The sequence below is a fragment of the Magnolia sinica genome, chromosome 12 (genome assembly GCF_029962835.1).
Source record: "Magnolia sinica isolate HGM2019 chromosome 12, MsV1, whole genome shotgun sequence".
NCBI classification, from domain to species: Eukaryota; Viridiplantae; Streptophyta; class Magnoliopsida; order Magnoliales; family Magnoliaceae; genus Magnolia; species Magnolia sinica.
The window spans coordinates 20,462,932-20,485,830 of record NC_080584.1 but is presented as its reverse complement, the minus strand read 5'-3'; positions in this window follow the sequence as shown (position 1 = coordinate 20,485,830).

Here is a 22,899-nt window from a genome sequence, read left to right as displayed (position 1 = left end):
AAAAAAACTAAGGGACATGACTCTTCAACAAAGAGACATGAACCTTTTCAACTAAGGGACATGTGATTCTTCAACAAAGAGACATGCATGAACCTTTTCAACTAAGGGACATGTGACTCTTCAGCAAAGAGACATGAACCTTTTCACAAAAGTGCATTAATTCAACACTCCCCCTTAATGCACTTTCTGAATTACTCCCAACATCTCTCGAAGATGACAAAAACTTTCTTTCGGGATAGCCTTGGTGAACATGTCAGCCATTTGTTCTTTCGTCTTGCAATACTTCAACTCAATCTCGCCACTCTCAATAACTTCGCAGATGAAGTGATGCTTGATCACAATATGCTTTGTCTTGTTATGATATACTAGATTTTTTGCAATTGAAATGGTTGACATGTTGTCGCAATATATAGTAGTTCCTTCATTTTTCTTTTCGCCAATATCTTTAAGAATTCTTCGTAACCATATTGCTTGAGAAACTGCAAGAGATGCCGCCACATACTCTGCTTCTGCTGTAGATTGAGCAACGATACTCTGTTTATTTGACACCCAAGAAATTATCCCGGATCCAAGAGAGAAAGTGTATGCTGATGTGCTTTTCATATCATCTATGGATCCTGCCCAATCACTATCTGTATATCCTACCAATTTTGAGTTTGGAATAGGAGTATACATGATTCCATAATCCAACGATCCTTGGATGTATCGTAACACCCTCTTTGCAACTCCTAAGTGAGTTTACTTTGGACAATTCATGAATCTCGAGAATAAACTCGCAGCAAACATAATATCAGGCCTTGTAGTAGTGAGATACAACAGGCTTCCAATGATACTTCTGTATAATGATTCATCCACTTTTTTTGAACCATCATCTTTTATCAGCTTCTCATTTACTACAACAGGAGTAGTAACTGGGTTGCATCCTTCCATGTTGAATTTTGCAAGAATAGATTCAGCATACCTTTTTTGAGAAATGAAGATTCCATTTTCGTCTTGAGAAACTTCTATTCCCAAAAAATAATGCATCATGCCAAGATCATTCATCTTATATGTCTTCATCATATCGAGTTTGAACTGATGGAGCATACTATGATCATTTCCCATGAGTATCAAATCATCAACATACAATGATACGATGAGAATAGATGTACCTTCATTCTTGACATATAAGGTAGGCTCACACTTGCTCTGATGAAACTTATTCTTGGCAAAATAACCATCGATTTGGCTATACCAACCACGCGATGCTTACTTTAGTCCATACATCGCTTTCTTCAATCGATAGACTTTATCTTCTTTGCCCTCCACTACAAATCCTTGTGGTTGAGCAACATAAATTTCTTCATCGAGGACACCATTCAAGAAGGCTGATTTAATATCAAGCTGAAAAATGGACCACTTCCTTTGAGCTGCAAGTGCAATGAGGGTTCGTATAGTCTCCAATCGAGCAACTAGTGCAAAGGTTTCAATATAATCGATGCCTGGTTGTTGTGTAAAACCTTTTGCAACGAGCCTTGCCTTATATTTTTGGATTGAGCCATCTGAATTGAGTTTAGACTAAACCCATTTTACTCCAACAACATCTTTGCCGCTTGGATAATCAACTAACTCCCAAGTAGAGTTCTTCTCGATCATGCAAATTTCCTCGTCCATAGCTTTCCCTGAATTGTCTTCTCAAGCTGCAACTTCAAAGCTTTCCGGTTCTACAACTGAAAAATTGCAACGCTCGTAGATGTCTCTCAGACTCTTCATTTTTCTCGGGGGCGATTTAGATGAAATACTTGAAGTTGTTGATGGAGAACTTGATGATGCGGATGGAGTAGCTTCTAGTGAAGAGAATGGAGTTGTGGGTCCATAATCTTCTTCATCATTTTTTGCTTCTGTTCCTTCTTCCACATCTTGAGTGCTTTTTGGTTCATCTTCTTGTATAAGAACGGCTTGTTCTTGTATATTTTTCTTTTTTCAATCCCATCCTGTATTTTCACTGAACAAAATATCTCGACTAATCATTAGCTTCCCTGTCTCAAGGTTATATACTCGATAACCTTTCGACGAAGTACTATAACCAATGAAAATACAAATTTTAGATTTTTCATCAAGTTTTTGATGCTTTTGAGATGGAATATGAACATAACAAATGCAACCAAAAATTTTGAGATGTTTTACAGAAGGCTTGTGACCTGACCCTACTTCAATTGGTGTTTTGCCATCCACATCTTTTGTAAGACTCCGATTAAGCAAGTAAACAGCTGTAGACACAGCTTCAGCCCAAAAAGTATTTGGGATGCCTTTGTCCTTCAACATAGAACGAGCCATTTCGACAATTGTTCTATTCTTCCATTCTGCAACGCCGTTTTGCTGAGGTGTGTAAGCAATAGTCAGTTGCCTCTCGATTCATTTTTCTTCACAATATGTCTCAAATTCCTTAGAGACATACTCGCCGCCACGATCACTTCTCAACATCTTGATTTTGAGACCACTTTGTCTCTCAACTTGTGATTTGAATCCCTTGAAGATTGAAAGAGCTTCTGACTTTTGCTTTATGAAGTACACCCACATCATTCTTGTATAATCATCAACAAAGATGATAAAATACGAGCTTCTACTAAGTGATGGAGTTTGCATTTTTCTACAAATATCAGTGTGGATCAACTCCAAGGGTGACTTTGCTCTCCACGTGCTTCTTGAGAAAGGTGCACGATGATGCTTTCCCAATGCACAACCCGAGCAAATGTCATTTTTAATTTTGATAGATGGTAAACCATCTACCAGATTCTTCTGATCCATCAATTTCAATCCATGAAAGCTCAAATACCCCAGTCTTTTATGCCAAAGCCAAGATTCATCAAGTGTCTCGACTTTCCGTGCACAATCGATCGAATATCGCAACTTAATAGGAAAATTACGATTTTTCTCCACATTCACCTTAGCAATCACTTGATTTGTGCCATTCTTGTCATAGATAATGCAAGAATCATTTTCGAAGAATATAGAGAGCCCATTTTGAACAAGTTGCCCAACACTTAGCAAGTTTTGATCTAAGTCAAGAACAAGTAAAACATCTTTTATATACTTGACCCCTTTCTTGGTTTCAATGGCAATTGTCCCCTTTCCACTTGCTTCCACAATAGCACCATTTCCCATACGGACTTGAGATCTGACAGATGAGTCGATATTTGTGAATATCCGATTATCACCTGTCATATGATTGTTGCATCCACTGTCCAAGTACCATATGTCTTCAGTTTGAGTGAGTGAGTACTGATGTCACGCCCCGAACTCGGAAACCGGGCTCACAAAATTCCCGATCGCCGAATCCGGCGCCGACAGCCTCCGTAGAACCCCATTTTCGGATCCCGGCACCCATTCACCAGGTTCCGATCCTGGGATACTACAAGGAGGATTTCAAATCATCAGTCTGATTCATAATGAGCATAACACAAGCATAACCCACAACTAATAACCACAAGAACACCACCATAAAAACCACTATGATCAAAAACTTTTTAGTACAATGCGACAAAAGGGAAAAATACAATGTAACAAAAGAAGCAAACTCCAGAAGCTCAGCTGCATGCTCCAACTACAGCGAGACTATGGCTGCGACTGCGTCCTGGCGTCACCTGCACGCATCAATCGTGCATAAGCTTATGGAAAGCTTAGAGGGTGGTGTAAGTGTGTGCGCAATATAAACGTACTCAAAATGCAAGGTCAGAGTGATGCGGAATCATGGTGATGAGCACATGAATGCAATCAGCCGTACAAGGCTATGCGGTGCAAGATATGAATGCTATCGGCCATAACACGGCCATGCGATGCAAGATGCAACTCAAGCATGCCAATCCTCAACATGTATCAGTACAGTTCTCATTCTGGATAATCACCGGGGTTCAATACACTCCAAATGGCACTGTCGCTCTCCTAGCCGCACAGTCCAAATGAGCGTAAGAAACCTCACTATCCGCCTGACCAATAGTCTGCCAATACCTATCCGGCACGTCGATAGCGGACCCATTCACGAGCTGGTCAAACTCAGCCTAGTATTGCCCCCTACCCTCGGGCGAGTAAGGCCACACTCCTTTCCAAACCATGACACGGTGGGAGACACGGCCTCGGTATTCGGCCCTCATGCGCTCATATATCCACTCGGTCTCGACATTGAGTCATCCTGGTACCATCGGGTTTAGGGATTTTCACCCGGGGACATCTATGGTGCCCGTATGCTAAAATCAAATTTGGTATCCAATCCAGCCAGCCACGAGGTGTCCGTGGAGGCCATGGCCCCGATGTCGCTAGGGCATATAGTAACTATAATCACACAAATGCAAGTGCATGAGTCATACTACCAGTCATGCAACAGTCCTGCGTGTACCATGCACTTATATGGGGCAACTCCGTCTGCCCAAAGGCATATGCTATGATCGGTCACTCCTCACGTCAGGCATACATATGATGCGAATGATCATGAACCATGGATCTATACTAAACATGCATATAGGGATGGGCTCTGCGTATCACAGAAATGGGCCTAGACGGCCTGCAGAGTATAAGTATGAACCTATCAGTGGCCTTAAGGAGTGTGACAATGCGGACATTTAACCAACATTGTCCTTACAATGTGGACGTCAAACCAACATTGTTCCCAAGGCATAGCCCGCCATAAAGTACCATTACACAACCATAGGAAATCACACATTGCAATGGACTAATATACATCTCATTGGGCCTCGACCCATAGTTCTCAGATACATTAAATGGGCCATCTCCTATGGGCCTTATATAAATCAAGTGGGCCGCATTAGTGGGCCTTATGTACATTGCAATGGGTCATACTCCATGAGCCTTTGAAAACATCACAATGGGTCTCGTAACATGGCCCTTATATATATCAGAGTGGGCCTCATCATCGGGCCACCAATACGTCGAATGGGCCTGACCTCATGGGCCTTATATATATATATCAAGGTGGGCCTCAATAATGGCCACAAATACACATCCAGGTGGGCCTCAACAACGGCCATATGGTTGAACAACTTGGATGTAACACTTGCATCATGGTGGGGCCCATATAGGCCCACCATCAAATATATATATATATATATATATATATATATATATATATTATATATAATATTATTATATGTAGACATATACAATATTATATATAATAATAATATAATACAATATTATATATATACACATATATATGTATATACATATATAGATATGTATGCCCACACACACACACTCACACACGTGCACACACACCCACATGCATACACACGTGCGAACGAACACGTGGACCCAGAAAGGGTTTCAATGGTAGAGTTGGATTGACCTGATATTTGAGGGGGGTCCATGTCAAATGGTGGCCCACCAAATGGACGGTGTGGATACAAAATATACATCATGGTGGGGCCCACGGATGGAGCCGTGGGTCCCTGCCTCGTGGCCGCCCGTCAATGCAGCAGCAGCAGCGCTGCTGCTGCTTTTAAAATTTTTTTTTTTTTTTTATTTTTTTTTTTATTTTGGGGCCCACCGAGATGTGATTCACAATCCAGCCCATCCATTATGTGGGTCCCATCTAAATAACCGTACAAACCAAGTTTCAACGACATCCAAAACTCAGGTAGGCCCTGCCAAATGATTTTATATGTTTTAGTATGTCTTCACATGATTTTCAATGATATGGCCCACCGGAGTTCCATATACAGTTGAATTTTGGGGTGGACGGCTGAAATATGGGGACCCATCAAATGCACGGTGTTGATGTCTGAAACGCATCACGTGGGGCCCATAGCTGGGACCTTGAGCCCCAGCCCTGTCGCCCTTCCGTCACCTCTTTTGGTTTTTTTTTTTTTTTGAAAATTTGATTTCTTACAGATTTTCATAGACGGGGCCCACATCCGCAAAATCCACTCCAGCCATGGGTCCCTATGGCTTGATACAAGCCCATAGAGTCCAATATCGGGCTATTTTTGATATGCAGGAGCCTTAGGGAGTAAACCGAAGGTAGGAACACTGTTTCCTATGGTACGGCCCGCCAGAAAATGGGATCAACTTCATTTTTCGGCTCAACGCCTAAAATGAGTTGAGGAACAATATGGACGGTTTGGATCTTACATATACATCAAAGTGGGGCCTGCATGAGTGGCCCACCACTCCCTTTCCTTTTTTTTTTTTTTTTTTTTTTAAAAGGTCCGTTGTTGCAGCGTCCAGCGTCCAGGGACGCTGGACGGTCTGTATATATTCATAAAAATGTGGTGGGTCCCACGTGAATGTGGCCCACCAATATATATATATACAGATATATTTAATATTTATCTAATATTGTATATATATATAAGTACTTATTATATTATATATCATATACATAAGTATATAAAATATAACATACATATATATATATATATATACCTATAAAAGATGCATCGGACCCATCCCAACAATAGAGGGTGCGGATCATCACCTATAATAGAGTGGGCCACACCGTTTGATGTAGATGGACGGAGGAGATGTAACCTATTGGTGGGATCCACACCATTACAAAGAAAGAATGAGAGAGATAAAGAGAGATACACGGTGAGATAGAGGAACCCCGCCACTATGGGCCCTCTAGATTAAATCACATACATCCAAATGGGTCCCACCAACAAGTGGGCCCTAAAATTTAAATTAATGGAAAAACACCCACCTTATCTTCCTTCTCCTAGCTCCCTTGGACTCCTTAGCTCCTTACCTTCACTTTTAATGGAGATTGATGAAGGATGAATGGTTGAGATTGGAGATGAGAGGGTGGGCCACACTTGAAGTTGAGAGGGAGTGTTGGATGAGTGAAATTTCTCATGGGATTTGGAAAATTTGCTAGAGAATGAGAGGGAGAGATAGAAATAATGGATGGAGGGATGGGTGGAGTGGTGGTTGTAAGAAAGGAGTGATGAGAGGTATGGTTTAGTTTGAAATTGGTGGAGAAGAGGGATGGTTGAGGTTGAAAATGAGAAAAGAGGAATGGTGAGGTGGAAAGATGGTGGACTTTTGGAAAAAGAGGGAATGGGTGAGGTACTTTGAGGTATGGTTGCATTTATGGTTAATTAGTGGGACTAATTGTGTAGAGATTCCCTCGAAATCCGCAACGCGCGGTGTTTCTTCGGAATAAACGCTGATCGGCATCTTCTTACCTGGGTATCGGTTCGGTACGCAAGTCACGGCGTTGGAACCGCAGCGACGACGCGATCACCAAGACATAAGTTTCGGATCGAGCCGACGTCGGTGTGCGGGACCTGGCTTAAGATCGTGCGCAAACACCAAATACGGTGCGAAGGTTGCCGGAATTTGACCGGAAGGACCGCGGAAGCTAACAGAATGGTACGGATTAGGACACGGGTCTTACAACTGACATGCAAAAAAACATGTTTTCATCAACATTTTCTTCAGAGAAGTTTGTAGCATGCTGATTGTCCTTGAAACGACAATCCTTCTTTACGTGTCCAAACTTTTTACAGTTAAAATACTGAGGTTTGCCTCGATTCCAGCACTCACTTTCAATATGGCCAGACTTTTTGCAAAAGTCGCAGGTAAGATTTGAATTTTTACCTTTGTTTCGATTTTTCCATTTCCCTTACATCTATTTTCCACCTTTCTTGCAATTGCCTTGATTCTTTCCAGGACCAGCTTGTGTCTTCTCAGAAGAACTTTGTGAACCAATTGAAAGTTTTGTTTGAAATGCACTTTCAACTGATTTTTCTTCACGCCTCAACAATCTTTGTTCATGTGATTCTAAAGAGCCCATCAAGAACATGGAAGAGCGAGAACGGACAAGTCAATGGGAAAGAGCCCCTATTAGGAAATCTCGATCGTCTCCTTCTAGTTTCTCTCTCTTTGCGGCAAACCTCACGTTTGATACGTCGGAGGATGATCTTCTTCACATCTTCAGTCGTTATGGGAAACTGTGGGATGTCTTCAGTCCTCGAAATCGACATCTAAATCGCTCCTGTGGGTTACCATTCATTTGATTCCGCTATGATCAGGAAGTGTTCAATGCGATTTAATGTTTGCACGGGCGGAGGATTGATGGTAGGGTTGTGCATATCGATTGGGCAAAAGGGCAACCTCGAAGGGGAACAATAGAGCCAGAAACATCAAAACCCCAATATCAGGCGACAATGCAGACGACAATGTAGGCTCTGGATAGGTCGTTTGCGGCAACAGTAAGAGCGCCAAAGGTTGGTGCTAATATTCAGTTGGCAGGGAGCTCGGGATTCACCACCATTGTAGATTCTAGGGCAGTGGAGAACAGGTTGTGAAAGTTGAATCTGGCTTTGGTGGGGACTGCGATTGACTCAAATGTCTGAATTGATCGTCTGTTAGATGCTCTGAAGGCTTCGCCCCTGAAGTCCTCAGAGGTGGAATAGTGCGAATTTCAGCACAGAAATTCCTTGTAATGTTGAAATCAGAGGAAGAGTTCGAAACATTCAGAACAAATTCAAAGTTGCACCATGAAATGGGGCTATAGATGGTAGACAGGTGGTCTCCAATATAGGTAATAGGAAGTGGTGGCGTCTGGATTAGGCTTTTTGGCATTCCAGCCCAGGCTTGGATTGAATCAGTCATCCTGGATCTGGCAAGTTTCTTCGGGAAGATCGTTCAGATTGATTCAAACTCCAGATTCAGCTATTTCCAAGCATTCGCTCATATTAGGGTGATTCCTTGACCGAGTGTTAGCTTCAATCAAGTCTTGGAGTTGAAGGTTTTGGGGAAGGCCTATCTCATTTTTGCGGAGATGGAACCACTGTTCAACTATGGATGCTCTACGTCCATCCACCACGCAACTAATGAGAGCACTAAGGCATGGGTTATTCAGAGATTTCATGGTTAGGCAAGGCCCCTAGCACCTGTTTGTGAAAAGGCTACTGAAGCAGTGGAAGTTTCTCAGATAGGTAAGTCAGGACAGCGGGCAGATATTTGTTTAAATGTCAATCTGGGGGATAGTGTCAACAAGAATTTGGGCAGAAATGCTAATGTATTTATGGGTGAAACGATCAGTAGTATTAATCTAAGTCCATCTCATGGTAGTCGAAGGGTTAATGAAGGAATTCATATTGATGGAGAGGTCGATCAACAGCCAATTCTTCGTGGAAGAGTTGGTGACTTGCATGCTATGTCCAACCCGCCTAATCCTCTTCTACTGGTAGGCATACCTGAGGACATTCTAGGAATACTTTCTTCTCGGCTAGAGGAGAATTACCAAAACAGAGCTCTAGTCAGTTTTAATTCCAAACAACCACAGCAGAATTCAACACAGCCAAATCTCGGTGAAAAGGATGGTGAGCTGCAAATATCTATACCTGGCCCTAATGAACCTCTTTTACTGCTAGACAGAGCAGATGACAGTCCTCAAATTCTTTCTATTCGGCTAGAGGAGAATCAGCAAATCGGCACTCAAACCTATTTCAAATTGCATCAACAGGTGTTTGATATTACCCAGGGATCTGGTTACAATGGTGAAGATGATATGTTGTGTGGATTGCAACCATATGCAATAGACACATTGCCACATCAGGATAGGAATGTTGGATTGTTTCCACAGGATAGAGGTAATTATTTACAATACCAGGAGCATCTTTTCGAGGAGATACCCGCTGGTGGAAAGGAGACACATTCAATAGTAAGCACGTATGATTCTGTAGAAAACAGGAAGGAAATGAATGTAACTGGGGGTATGAATGTTGAAGAGGGTGCAACAGGCTTTCACCAGCAAGACCAGGAACAGATTCTTGAGAGAAGGAATGATGGTGGAAAGGAGAACCACCCACTTGATCTTAGACAAACTTCGATGACAAATAGGACTGAGGTAACTAGGGGTGTAGAGAACAGGGGAGAGGTGGGCGCAGTAGGAAAGTGCAGATCGGAGCCTAGATGGTGTACAAATTTAGCCCAATTAGTTCCATATGAAAGGAGGAAAAAGGTAATAGACAAAGCGAATTTGGAGGTTGATCTATCTCCATATTTTTCAGTGGCAGACAAAACAATTAGCAGATCTAACAGAAATCTGGATGGTGACTGTGGGGGGGCTGGTGGACTGCCGGTTTGAGGAGTACGAACAGGGACAGTTGATGGAACAGAGGGGAGTTTTGGAATGGGATATACGGAATCAGGAAATGGACCATTGGATTCAGGAGGGACAGGAGGAGTTTGAGGTCGATAAACTCCCGAAGAAGACAACAAGACATAGAATCCTTTATGCTAAAGGAAACTGGGAATCTAGACTGCAATGGTTAAAGAGGAGGGCCGTAAATACTGGTTGTGTAACAGATGGATAAAATCATTGTATGGAATGTGCGTGGAATAGGCAATAATAGAACGTTGCGGACTGCTAGAAGGATGCTTAAGAACCATGATCCGTGGATTGTGGCGTTTTTGGAACTAATGCTTGGTGATGAAAAACGAGGGCGAACTGGGCTGTCATTGGGTTTTCACTCCTCTTGCTCTAATTGTGAGGAGGGTGGAAAGATTTGGTTGTTCTATAAGTCCCAAATTTCTTGTTCGATTGTCTTTAAATTGGATCAATGTCTTTCGATAGTGGCTTCCGTGCAAAATTGTGATGCTCAGCTAAATATTACTTTCGTTTATGCTAGGTGTGCTCGGATTCTGAGGAGAGCTCTCTAGTCGGACCTGGCTCTCCTGTCATCCTCGATGCAGGGCCCATGGGCTGTTTGTGGTGATTTCAATGCCGTAGCAGTTGATTTGGAAAGAAGAAGTAGAAGGGCTGCGGATTCGATTTCTTCTTTTAAATTTACTGATGCAATCAACTCAGCGGGTTTTCTTGACGCAGGTTTTTTCAAGGAATCAATTCACTTGGAGTAATAATCAGTCCGACAATGCTCGGGTATGGGCGAGGCTAGACCAGGTTCTTTTCAATGCTACCTGGTCCACGTTATTCCCCCAATTCTCTATTTCCCATTTGCCTCTCATTAATTCGGACCATGCTCCGCTTCTCCTCACTTTCCCTCGGCTGCTGAATGGTGGTCCTAAACCATTCTGATTTCAACGATGTGGACCCATCATGCTAATTTTTTGCAAGTGGTCAGGACAGTGTGGAACAAAGTAGAATCTTCTCATCTAGTCTATAATGTGCTATCTAAACTCAAACAGGTAAAACAAGATCTGAAAATTTGGAACATTGAGGTATTTGGTAACATTTTTCAGCAGATAAAGCTAGCGAAGCAATTGCCAGTCAAGCTGGAAGATCAGCTTCAATCTTCATCAGCTTCAAATGATCATTCAGTCACCTTGCAACAACAAATCAATGCAAATACTGCCAGGTTAGCATCTTTGGAGATCATGCAGGAAATCTTTTGGAAACAGAAATCGAGGGTGGACTGGTTGTCGGAGGGAGACAGGAACACGAGGTTTTTTCATGCATCGGTGATGGAACGACAAAGGAGAGATTTTATTAGTCGGGTGGAATTGGGTTCGGGGCAAATTGTGGAAGGCCAGGCAGACATAAAGGCAGCTGCGGTGGATAATTTTCAGCAAATTTTTAGTGCCAATTCTTGTCAGATTAACCAAGATCTGTTATAATGTATTCCTCAGTTGGTTGAGTAGGCCCATAATGACCAGTTGATACAGATCCCATCGATGTTGGAGGTCTGAATAGCAGTCTTCTTCATCCCAAAGGACAGCACGGTTGGGCCAGATGGCTTTTCAACTAGTTTTTTTCAAGCCTGTTGGGACGTGGTGGGTCATGACATTCATAGGGCGATCTCCTTTTTCTTTCAAGGAGGGAATATCCCAAGGTCAGTTTCGGCTACTATTATCTGCTTAATTCTGAAATCAACTGCGCCTAAGCGGTTCTCGGAATATCATCCTATCAGTTTTTGTACTTATCTGTATAAATTTTTTTCCAAGATTGTAGCTTCCAAGCTTAGCCAGATTCTGCCTCTATTGATATCGCCGAAACAGGGGGCCTTCGTTCAGGGGCGTTCGATAGCAAAAAATATTGCATTATCTCAATAGCTGTTTAGGGAATTAAACAGACCGGTACGTGGGGGAAACATTGTCTTGAAATTAGATATGGACAAAGCTTATGACAGGGTAAACTGGGACTTTTTGAAGCAGGTTCTGAATCAGTTTGGTTTTAGCAGGTGTTGGATAGAGATGGTAGAAAAATGTTGGGCGAATAATTGGTTTTCTGTTCTTATAAATGGAGAGATGGCAGGTTTTTTCAAATCTTCAAGAGGACTTAGGCAGGGAGACCCGATTTCTCCAAGCTTGTTTATTCTTTCAGCTGAGGCTCTTAGCAGAGGGCTCAAAAGCCTGTTTAATAGTGAGATTTGTCGGTTGTTTGCCGTATCCAGAGGATGCCCATTGATCTCCCATCTGCTATATGCTGATGATACGTTAATTTTCACTAATGGGAGCAAATCAATGCCGCTTCAGCTAAAGAAATTCCTTGACTCCTTTCAAGCATCCTCGGGCCAAAGTATAAATCTCAAGAAAAGTTCCTTCTTCTATTCAAAAAAGCTTCCCGATGCAAGAATTAGAACGATTGAGGCTATCCTCGGTTTCGGTAATTCATCATCTACGCTAACTTATCTGGGAGTCCCATTGGTAGACAGAAGAATCAAAGCAAGTTCATTTAAGTCGTTGGTAGATAGAGTTGTGGGTCGTATTAATGGGTGGAAAGCCCGTATTTTATCCTAGGCAGGGAGAGTGGTTCTGGTGAAGAATGTCCTATCAAGTATTCCAGTTCACTCTATGGTGGCGGTCCATATTCCTTCTCAGGTGCTGAAATTAATAGAGAGGCATATTGTAAATTTTTTCTAGGGCTGGTCAGAAGGAAAAATAAAGTGTCACTGGAAAAATTGGCACTCGCTAACAATGCCAAAGACTAAGGGGGACATTGGTTTTAGAAAACTTGCAGATATTATGAAAGCTTTTCGAATCAAAATGGCTTGGTCTATCAAATTTGGACAGGAGGATAATGTGTGGAAATCTTACATGGTGGCCAAGTATCATCAGGATTTGTCGCCAGGGGTAATAGATCGAATAAGCCGGATGTCTTCTCCTCTGTGGAAGAGAGTCAGGGAACTCATTCCTCTGGTGGAATCTCGAGTTCAATGGCATATTGGCGCTGGCAACTGCAATTTCTGGTAGACGAATTGGATAGGCCTGGGACCTCTTACGTAGTTGGCCGAAGTAGAGGTGCCAGAAGGCTTGTAGGATATCCAGGTGCGTCAAGTCATCGGCCCAAGTGGTCCTCTCCCCTCGTCAGCAGTGTTCCTTATTCTTCCTCAGAGAGTAATTGAGCATATATTTCAAGTAGGGTATTGTACCTCTGAGGGTGCTGACACCCCTTTCTGGCTATTCACGTCTTCTGGGGAATTCTCAGTTAAATCAGCGTGGTCTCTGAGCAGGGACCCAGGGCCGGGTCGGAGCTGGACTAGATGGGTTTGGCATGCTACTCTGCCACCAAAAATCTCCTTTCTTGTCTAAAAGGTTCTCCAAAACGCGGTACTGGTGGATAGTGCGGTGCAATCCAGAGGTGTACAGATTGCCTCCAGGTGTGTTTGTTGTTCCAGTCATGATTCCAAGCCCTACGACATTGAGACTCCGCTTCATCTATTTATCAACAGCTGTGTGGCACAGACTGTGTGGCGAACTATGGGCAGATGGTTAGGAATTAATGTTACGGCAGCATTATCGATTGAAGCTCGGTTCTTTCAGTGGAGGGTGGCGGTCTCTTCTAAGTGTAACAAATCGGTATGTCAAATGCTTATTTCATGCATCGTAATTTATGAGATCTGGAAAGCACGAAATGGTACGGTGTATGACGGGGTGCAGGTTTCCTCGGATCGAGTTCTGGCCAAAATTAGGTGGTGGGTCGCTCTTCTATCCAGCCCTCACATTGGCGGTGGCGTGCCTGGACTAGGGCAGACTGATAATTCAAGGATAAATGTTGTCTCGCCTCCTGTCTCATGAGCAATCAGTCATGCAGATCTGATTAGATGGGAGTGGCCATCGCCAGGATGGGTGAAAATCAATGTAGATGGCTCGTTTAGAGGCAATCCGAGTAGTGCAGGTGGTGGGGGAATATGCAGAGGGAGGCGGTCAATTTTCTTTTCAATTTTCTGCAGGTTATGGGGTCAGCACTAACACAGTTGCATAATTGCGGGCAGTACATGACGGACTTACTCTCGAAATTCACAGGGGTTACAGCCAAATTATTTAAGAATCTGATTCAAATCTGGTGGTTGATTTGCTCAATGGTGAAGCAACGTCGGGTTGGAAATGGAAGATGTGGTTTCATAAGATTCATCAGTTGCAGCGAAGAGTCCGAATTAGATTTGTGCATGTTATGCGGGAAGGGAACACTCTAGCAGATTTTTTGGCCAGGTTAGGGAGTGCTACTCAATCTTATATTTGGTTCGAACGTCAAGTGGAGCTTCCTCAGTAGGTTAGAAGCTCTTTCTTGATAAGGTTGGATTAGGTTCTATTAGGATAATCTGATCCCCTTGCAGATAACTTTTTGTAATTAATACGTGCATATCATGGATGGCCCCCTGTTTTATGTAAAGGGGTTCCTCAGATGTATAGGTGATGATTTTTTTGAAATGAAAAAAGTCTTTTGCGAAAAAAAAACAATATTCATAATAATTTTTTATTTTTATTTGAGAAAAAAAACTCAAGCAATGATAAGGTTGAAAGGTCCTTAGATTCCTCTATTGTGGCAACAACATCAACAAATTTTGCAGAGAGGCTTATTAAAAGCTTCTGAACCACCTTTTCATCAGAAATAGAATCTCCATAGATCCTAATTTGATTCACTACTTCAATCACTCATGAAAGATAATCTTTCAACTTTTCTAAGTCTTTCATTTTCAGATTTTCATACTCCCTCCGTAGAGTTTGTAACTTGATGGCAATCACTTTAAATGTACCTTTGAACTCTTGTAAAGTGTCCCAAGCTTGCTTTGAAGCTTGAGATGGAATGATTCTAGAGAAGATAGAATCAGAGACACTTTGTTGGATGAAGAAGAGGGCCTTCACATCTTTCTTCTTATTCTCCTTCAATTGTTCTTGTTGTATGGCTGAGAGAGATGTGAGATCGGTTGTAGTTGGATATCCAGTTTCAACATACTCCCATAGCCCTTGAGATTGGAACAAGGTCTTCATTTTGATGCTCCAATGATCAAAGTTCTCCCCTCCAAAAATGGGAATTGCGGGATAAATGGTTGCACCATTCATTGCCATTGATTCTACTTCTTTAAAAGTTTCTAACACCCTGTCAAGAACCGAAACGTGGCTCTGATACCACTTTGTAGGATATTGTAGCCTTTTTACTTAGAAAAAAACAAAAATAACTTAGAAGGGAATTGGAGAATGCTGATTTTTGTTGTAGTACTTCTTCATTTATGAAAATGAAATCCATACACATATTTATAGCATAAAAAAAAAAAAACTAAGGGACATGACTCTTCAACAAAGAAACATGAACCTTTTCAACTAAGGAACATGTGACTCTTCAACAAAGAGACATGAACCTTTTCACAAAAGTGCACTAATTCAACAATTATGTTGATAATGCTTGAATTAACACAGGTTGGATGGCAAATAAACATTCAAGCAGGACATCAATAACCATGTTTCATGCGGTGCAGTTTCTGCCTCATTTTTTAGATTATGCCCTACAATGAGGTAGAAAAATGGATGGATGAAGTGGATAATGGCAAAATGGATAGATGAAGTGGATAAAAAACATATATTAGGAGTTGTGTCTCTATGAGCACCACAATAACTGAGGTGATGTCTTGGAAGAGACACTTCACCGACATGCGCGAATGTGATGTGTGTAAGATCTAGGTAACTCACTAACCAGGACCCATGGTTAACATAACAGATCAAGTTGGTTTACTTTAAAGTGGGCCTTGCGTGAACGTAGAATAAAAGCTACCAATCTTCTTATTCTAAATGTCTATTTCTTAAACATGTGGCCTGATGATAAATGGACCCACCTCAAATTTGGGCCCACCTAATAAATGTCACAGATCTCGCACAATTGGCCACGCCACCATGTAAGCATCGACAACCACTTGGTGATAAGCTATCCTTAAGGCTATCCTAAACCCACAAAGCATACATGTGATAATGGCTGAAAGCTCAGCCACAACACAAGATTTGAACTTCGATGTAATCCATAAATGGGTCCAGGCCATCCATGCGATCAACCCCACCATGGAATTTGTATTTTTGTCTCTCTCTCTCTCTCTCTCTCTCTCTCTCTCTCTCTCTCTCTCTTTTCCTTTTTCATAAAAGTCTTTTATAGGCCACTAATCAAACATAGATTCCAAGAGATCACCACGAGCAATCTAAAGGTAGCTAAATTCTAAGTTTTCGGGTCTTTAACTTGCCAGGTAAGTTTTTATATGAGCAGTTTTAGGGAGAGGATTGTTGAAATAGATGTTTGGAAAGATGTGGGCTATATGTACTTACGAAACTTTACATTCAACCGTCTATTTGTTGGTCACTGAGACAAAGAAAAGAAAAGAAAAGAAAAGAAAAGAAAAAATCAGGTGCTTTGGAAGAGTTATGAACGTATAATTCTCTAGTGAGGTAGTGAAATTATTCCTTAGTGTATTATGAGCCAAATGAAAGGTGTAATGATATTAGGTGGCCCGGGCGAGGTGAATGTAGGCAAGTATGGGGACTAAATGATATGCATCAAAATGGAGAGACCTTTCAAAGCTTTACCGTACAACTTTAGTGGAGGGTGTAAAAAAATTTCCAACCACAAGAGGAAGCAGCTTCAGTGGATCATCCACTAAGGTAGGTGGATCCCTGACTGTGAGGCCCACTGTGATGTATGTGACCTAAATCCACTCTATCCATCCATTTTGAGAGCTCATTTTAGGGCATGATCCTAAAAATGAAGTAGATCCAAATCTTACGTGGACCACATAAGAAAGAAACATTGACTTAGTGGTGTCCAACAGCTTATTAGCGCCATATAATGTTTATTTGACATCCAACCTATTAATAAGGTCCCAAAGACTTGGACATATGAGCTTGATCCAAAACTTTCTGTGAAAATCAAGAAGTTTTTAATGGTTAATCCCCACTATTTCCTGTGGTGTGGTTTACTTGAGATCTAGATCTGCTTAAATTTTGGATCATAACATAAAATGAGTTGTGAAAACAGAAGGACGACATGGATATAGGGTACATAAATCAAGGTGGGCCCCACAATTAAGGATCAATTTGTGTCCTACCCCGCCCGTCTCCAACTGGGAATGGATAGGAGCTTTGAGTGGCCACCATGATGCATGGGTCTTATCCACACTGCCCATTCAAATTTTTGTATCATTTTAGGTTATAGGCCCAAAAATGAGGCAGATCCAAGGCTCAAGTGGACCACCCCACAGGAAGCAGTGGTGATAATGATTCTCATAGCCGAAACTTTTCTAGGGCCCACCGTGATGTTTATTTGCCATCCAAACTATTCATAAAGTTACATAGACCTCTATGAAGAGAAAACCCAAATATCATCTCTATCCAAAACTTCTGTGGCTCCCAAGAAGTTTTCAACTGTAAGAGTTTAATCTCCATTGTGTAGTCCACTTGTGCCTTGGTTAAGTGATATAGATGATATAAGTCCCGTATCCTTGACCGTACCGTTCCATAGGCTTTCACAGTCCTCACAGTCGAATTCCGGTGACCCGCGATATATAATTGGCATTTGCGCGCGATCCTGAGTCGTATCCCATATTCCAGAGTTGGCTCGACGCGAGACTTGTATCATTACGACCGCGTCGTCGCCGCGGTTCCAACGCCGCGTATTACACGCCGAGGTGATACCCAGGCCAGGAGATGTGGGCTCGTGTTCAGTTCAAGGAAAACGCCGCGCATTTGCAAACCCAAGACAATCTTTCAAATCAATCACATCTCATCCCATCAATCAATCCCATCAATCACCTTACATGTCAAGTACAACACTTATCCCCAAGCAACCCCAAAGTCAAAGCAACCTTACATGTTAAGTACACCTATCACTCCATCACCTTTCACCCATCCCTCACCCATCACTCACACATCTCTCTCTCATTTCTCAAATCTATCTCCCAAGCAACCCAACGTCCAAGCTCCTCCAATCTCCATGAGAGAGCTTGGTGTGGCCCACTTTCCTACCACCCAATCCCACCATCCAAAGTCCATCTCAACCGTTAAAAACGTTCCCTTGGAGCTCTAGAAGCTATACGCGGAAAAAGGAAGAGGAGATCTTGAGGTGGGTGATCTTGGATCTCCACTTATTTAGTTTGTTTTGTGAGTTAAGGACCCACTTGTCGTGGGACCAACCTTGATGTATGCTTTGTATCAAAGAGAGGCCCATAGTGGCGGGGCCCCTCCACCCTTTCCGATCTCTCTCTCTCTCTTGTGTATGATGACTTGTGGCCCACCTTGATGCATGTTGTCATCCACCCCGTCCACCCATCCAAAACGGTGTGACCCACCTTGATCTTGCCCCTTTTAATCGGCGCCATCCATCTATTTTATCCAGGCCATCCAGTGGGCCTGGATGATGAAAAACACATAACAGCTTGATCCAAAAGCAGGTGGGCCACGTCCATGTGGGACCCACCATGAGACTTGTGTTATATCCATACTGTCCAGCGTCCAGGGACGCTGGACGTGTGTGACAGTAAAGTGTGAACAGCAGTGTACTGACAGAGTGTCAGCTAACGCTGGGGTCCATGGGAACCACCCCCGCCCTCCACCCTTCTAAATGGGCCACATCATGATGTATTGCTTTATCCATACCGTCCACCGTTCTGGATGGTGGACCATGTCCGTGTGGGGCCCACTTCCACGCCCCAAATCCATAGCACACTGGCAGACTGAGTGGGGATACATCGTTTCAACGGTGAGATACTCACATCCATAGCTCACTGGCAAACCGAGTGAAAGATACCTCGTTTCGCGTTGAGGTCTTAGCATCTATCCCTAGTGCGGTGGCTAACAGGGAAGTGTAGACTGACGGTTGTATCCGGAGACCCATCCACGTCGTCCATCCGTTTAAAATGGCCCCACCGTGATGCATGTATTGTGTCCACCGTCCATCTGACGGTGGGGCACACCCCATGTGTGGGACCCATCCTTGATGTATGTGACCGTCCAGGCCATGGCCTGGACGTTAGTTATGTTATAGTATATTATATTATATATATTATATATTATATTATACAATATATATATTATATATATTTTATATACTTGTTGTGGGACCCACCTCTCTTTTAAATGCAGAAAAGCTGCATGGCAGCAGCTGGCCTTTAATATTATATATATATATATATATATATATATATATATATATATATCTTATATATTACATTATGGTGGGGTCAGTGGGACCCACCTCTCCTCTATTTTAGGCAATGCTGCACGTGCTGTAGATATACAGCTGCCCTCTGGACGTCAGCAGCCCACAGGCCATATTTGATGTATATTTTGTATCCCACCCCGTCCATCTGATGGTGGGACTCACTCCATACGTATGTACTTCATGCCCATGGTGTGGGCCCTCATGATGTATGTGCTTTATCCACACCATCTATTGTGTGGACGGTGGGGCCCACCATGATGCCTGTGTTGTATCCATGCCGTCCAACCATTTGTGAGGTCATTTTATAGCATGGGAAATTGAGTGAGTCTGATCTAATGTTCAAGTGGGCCCCACCATTTAAATAGTGGACAGTGACATCCACCGTTCAAAACTTCTAAGGGCCACCTTAGACCCCAATAATGTTTCAACTTCATCTCTATGTTAACTTGTGAATAGGTCGGCTCTCAAATATACATAAGGGAGGGCCCGATTGGATACACATGGGCCCATCGGTGCGGCCTATTTGAGGTAAATGAAGCCCGTTGGTGTGGCTCATATAGTGTGGCCTATGTGATGTGGTCCGCTTGAAATAAGAGGCCCATTGTGATATGTTTGAGGCCCAGGTGCGAGGCCCATTGTGATATGTTTGAGGCCCTGGTGCGAGGCCCACCTGTTGTGTATTCGAGGCCCGATGAGATGTATGTTGGTCCATATGAGGAGGCCTATATGACGTAAATGAGGCCCATCATGATTGTACGTAAGGCCATGGGCCCACTATATGTTTAGCCATATGTAGGTCACCCCTTGGGAGCAATGTTGGTTTGACGTCCACATTGATGGGCAATGATGGTTAGATGTCCTCATTGTGACCTTTCCTTAGGCCTTGTTAGGCCCATTCTCTTCATGGATTAACCCAAATAAGTGGGCTCCATTCACCGTAGACGGATAACTCCGTGATATCGGATTTGATATAACCATGGTCAGGTGTCAATCCTTATACTATGGTTGATCGGCTGATCATCTATGGACCCCGCTTTGTTTATCTGCTGATTATCGATACCGATTGTCGTGACCGATTTGCCGACCCTGATTATCGATTAATCCCGATTGTCGTGACCGATTTGCCGACTCTGATTATCGATCGATTCTGATTGTCGTGACCGATTTGCCGACTCTGATTATCGATCAATCCCGATTGTCGTGACCGATTTACCGATTCTGATTATCGATCGATCCCGATTGTCGTGACCGATTTACAGATTCTGATTATCGACCGATTCGATTGTCGTGATCGATTTTTTGATTCGATTATCATTGATTCCTATTGTTGTGACCGATTTGCCGATTCCGATTGATGTGACTGATTTGCCGATTCTGATTATCAATTGATCCATATTGTCGTGACCGATTGCCGATTCCGATTGTCGTGACCGATTTGCCGACTCTGACTATCGATCGATCCCGATTGTCGTGACCGATTTACCGATTCTGATTATCGAATGATCCGATTGTCGTAACCGATTTGCCGATTCTGATTATCGATTGATTCCTATTATCGTGATCGAATTGCCGATTCCGATAGACATGACCGATTTGTCGATTCTGATTATCGATTGATCCCTATTGTCGTGACCGATTGCCGATTCTGATTGTCGTGACCGATTTGCTGACTCTGATTATCGATCGATCCATTGTCGTGACCGATTTGCCGATTCTCGATTGTCGTGACCGATTTCGACTCTGATTATCGATCAATTTCGATTGTCGTGACCAATTTGCCGATTCTGATTATCAATCAATTCGATTGTCGTGACCAATTTACCTGATTATCGATCGATCCTGATTGTCGTGACCAATTTCCGATTCTGATTATGAAGTGATCGATTTGTCAATTCGATTATCGATTGATTCCATTGTCGTGACCAATTTGCCAATTTGATTATCGTGTGACCGATTTGTCGATTCCAATTATCGATTGATTTCGATTGTCGCGATTTATTGCCGATTTCGATTGACGAGACCGATTATGAGCATCTCGATTCCAATTTATCAAGGCTGAGTATAGAGGCCGATTTTGATTGGTCGAGGCTGATTGTATATGCCGATTTCGATTGTTGAGATCGAGTGTCGAGGCCGATTTCGAGTGTCGATTTCGTTTGTCGAGGCCAATTTTGATTGCCGAGGCCGATCGTCGAGACCTATGTGATGAGGCCCATTGTGATGCATTTGAGGGTCATGCAATGGAGCCCATTGTGATGTATGTTAGGCCTATGTGAAAGGCCAATTGTGATGTGTATTAAGCTCTTGAGTGAGGCCTATGGCGTTGTATATCAGGCCCTTTATGAGGCATGGGTCCACTATATGTGAGGCTCTATGTGGGCCATTCCTTGGGGGTAATGTTGGTTAAATGTCCACATTGTCGATGCCGATTGTCGGTGCATGTTATTGATACCGATTATGAGTATGTAACAGCATAGCATCACGATACATACCCATACACATCATCTGCATGTTTGTTATGAGATGTGGTTGACCATTGCATATGACATTGGGCAGGTTGTTATGAGACTCCCGGATAGGCGGAGATTGTCTCACATGAGTACACGGTATGCGCAGGATTGATGCATGACTGGATTGTATGACTTATGCATCTTACATTGTGTGTTGTGATTATTGTACGCCCTAGTGACATCAGGGTCGTAGCCTCCACAGGTATTTCGTGGATGACCAGATGGGACACCGAAAATCTATTCTACATGGGGTGTTATAGATATCCCTGGGTGAAAGTCCCTAAACCCTCTTGGTTCCAAAGGTTGCTCCAACGTCTAGACCGAGTGGATGCATGAGCGCATGAGGGCCGTATACTGTTAAGTCGCGTCTCCCACTGTGTCGTGGTCGGTTGGAAGGGGGTACGGCTTTACCTGCTCAAGAGGAGGGGGCAATGCTAGGCTGAGTCTGACCAGTTCGAGGAATGGGTCCGCTATTAACGAGCCGAGCCCGATATTAGCAGGTGGATAGTGAGGTCTCTTTCACTCACCTTGTTACGCGCGATGGGACGGCAATCTAGTTTGGAGTGTAATAGACCCCGGTGATTTCCCAGAGAGGAACCGTACTGATATGTGGACTTACTGAGTAGGAGTTGCATGCTCATTTATTCATTTCATTCATTATCCACTCGGGTTGGTGGTGCGCAACTACTTTTTGTGTATCTTCGCAAGGCCAGAATTTCAGTTGGGCACGCGACTAACTTGAGATCAGGAGTTTACCACATTAAGTCTGACTATCCAAATTTAGGTATGGGACTGGTTTGGATAGAAGTCCATTGTGGTGGACTCCTTAGCCTGCGATACTACGTACTATCATCCCGACGTCACACTCCCGCTTGGTCATTTCATTCGCATCGCATATTGCATACATCCGCACGCATATGACAATTTGAGATTTGTTATGTTTTTGTACTTATATGGCCTAGACGGACTCAGCATGATTTACATATTGCATTGTACCCTCGACATCTGATA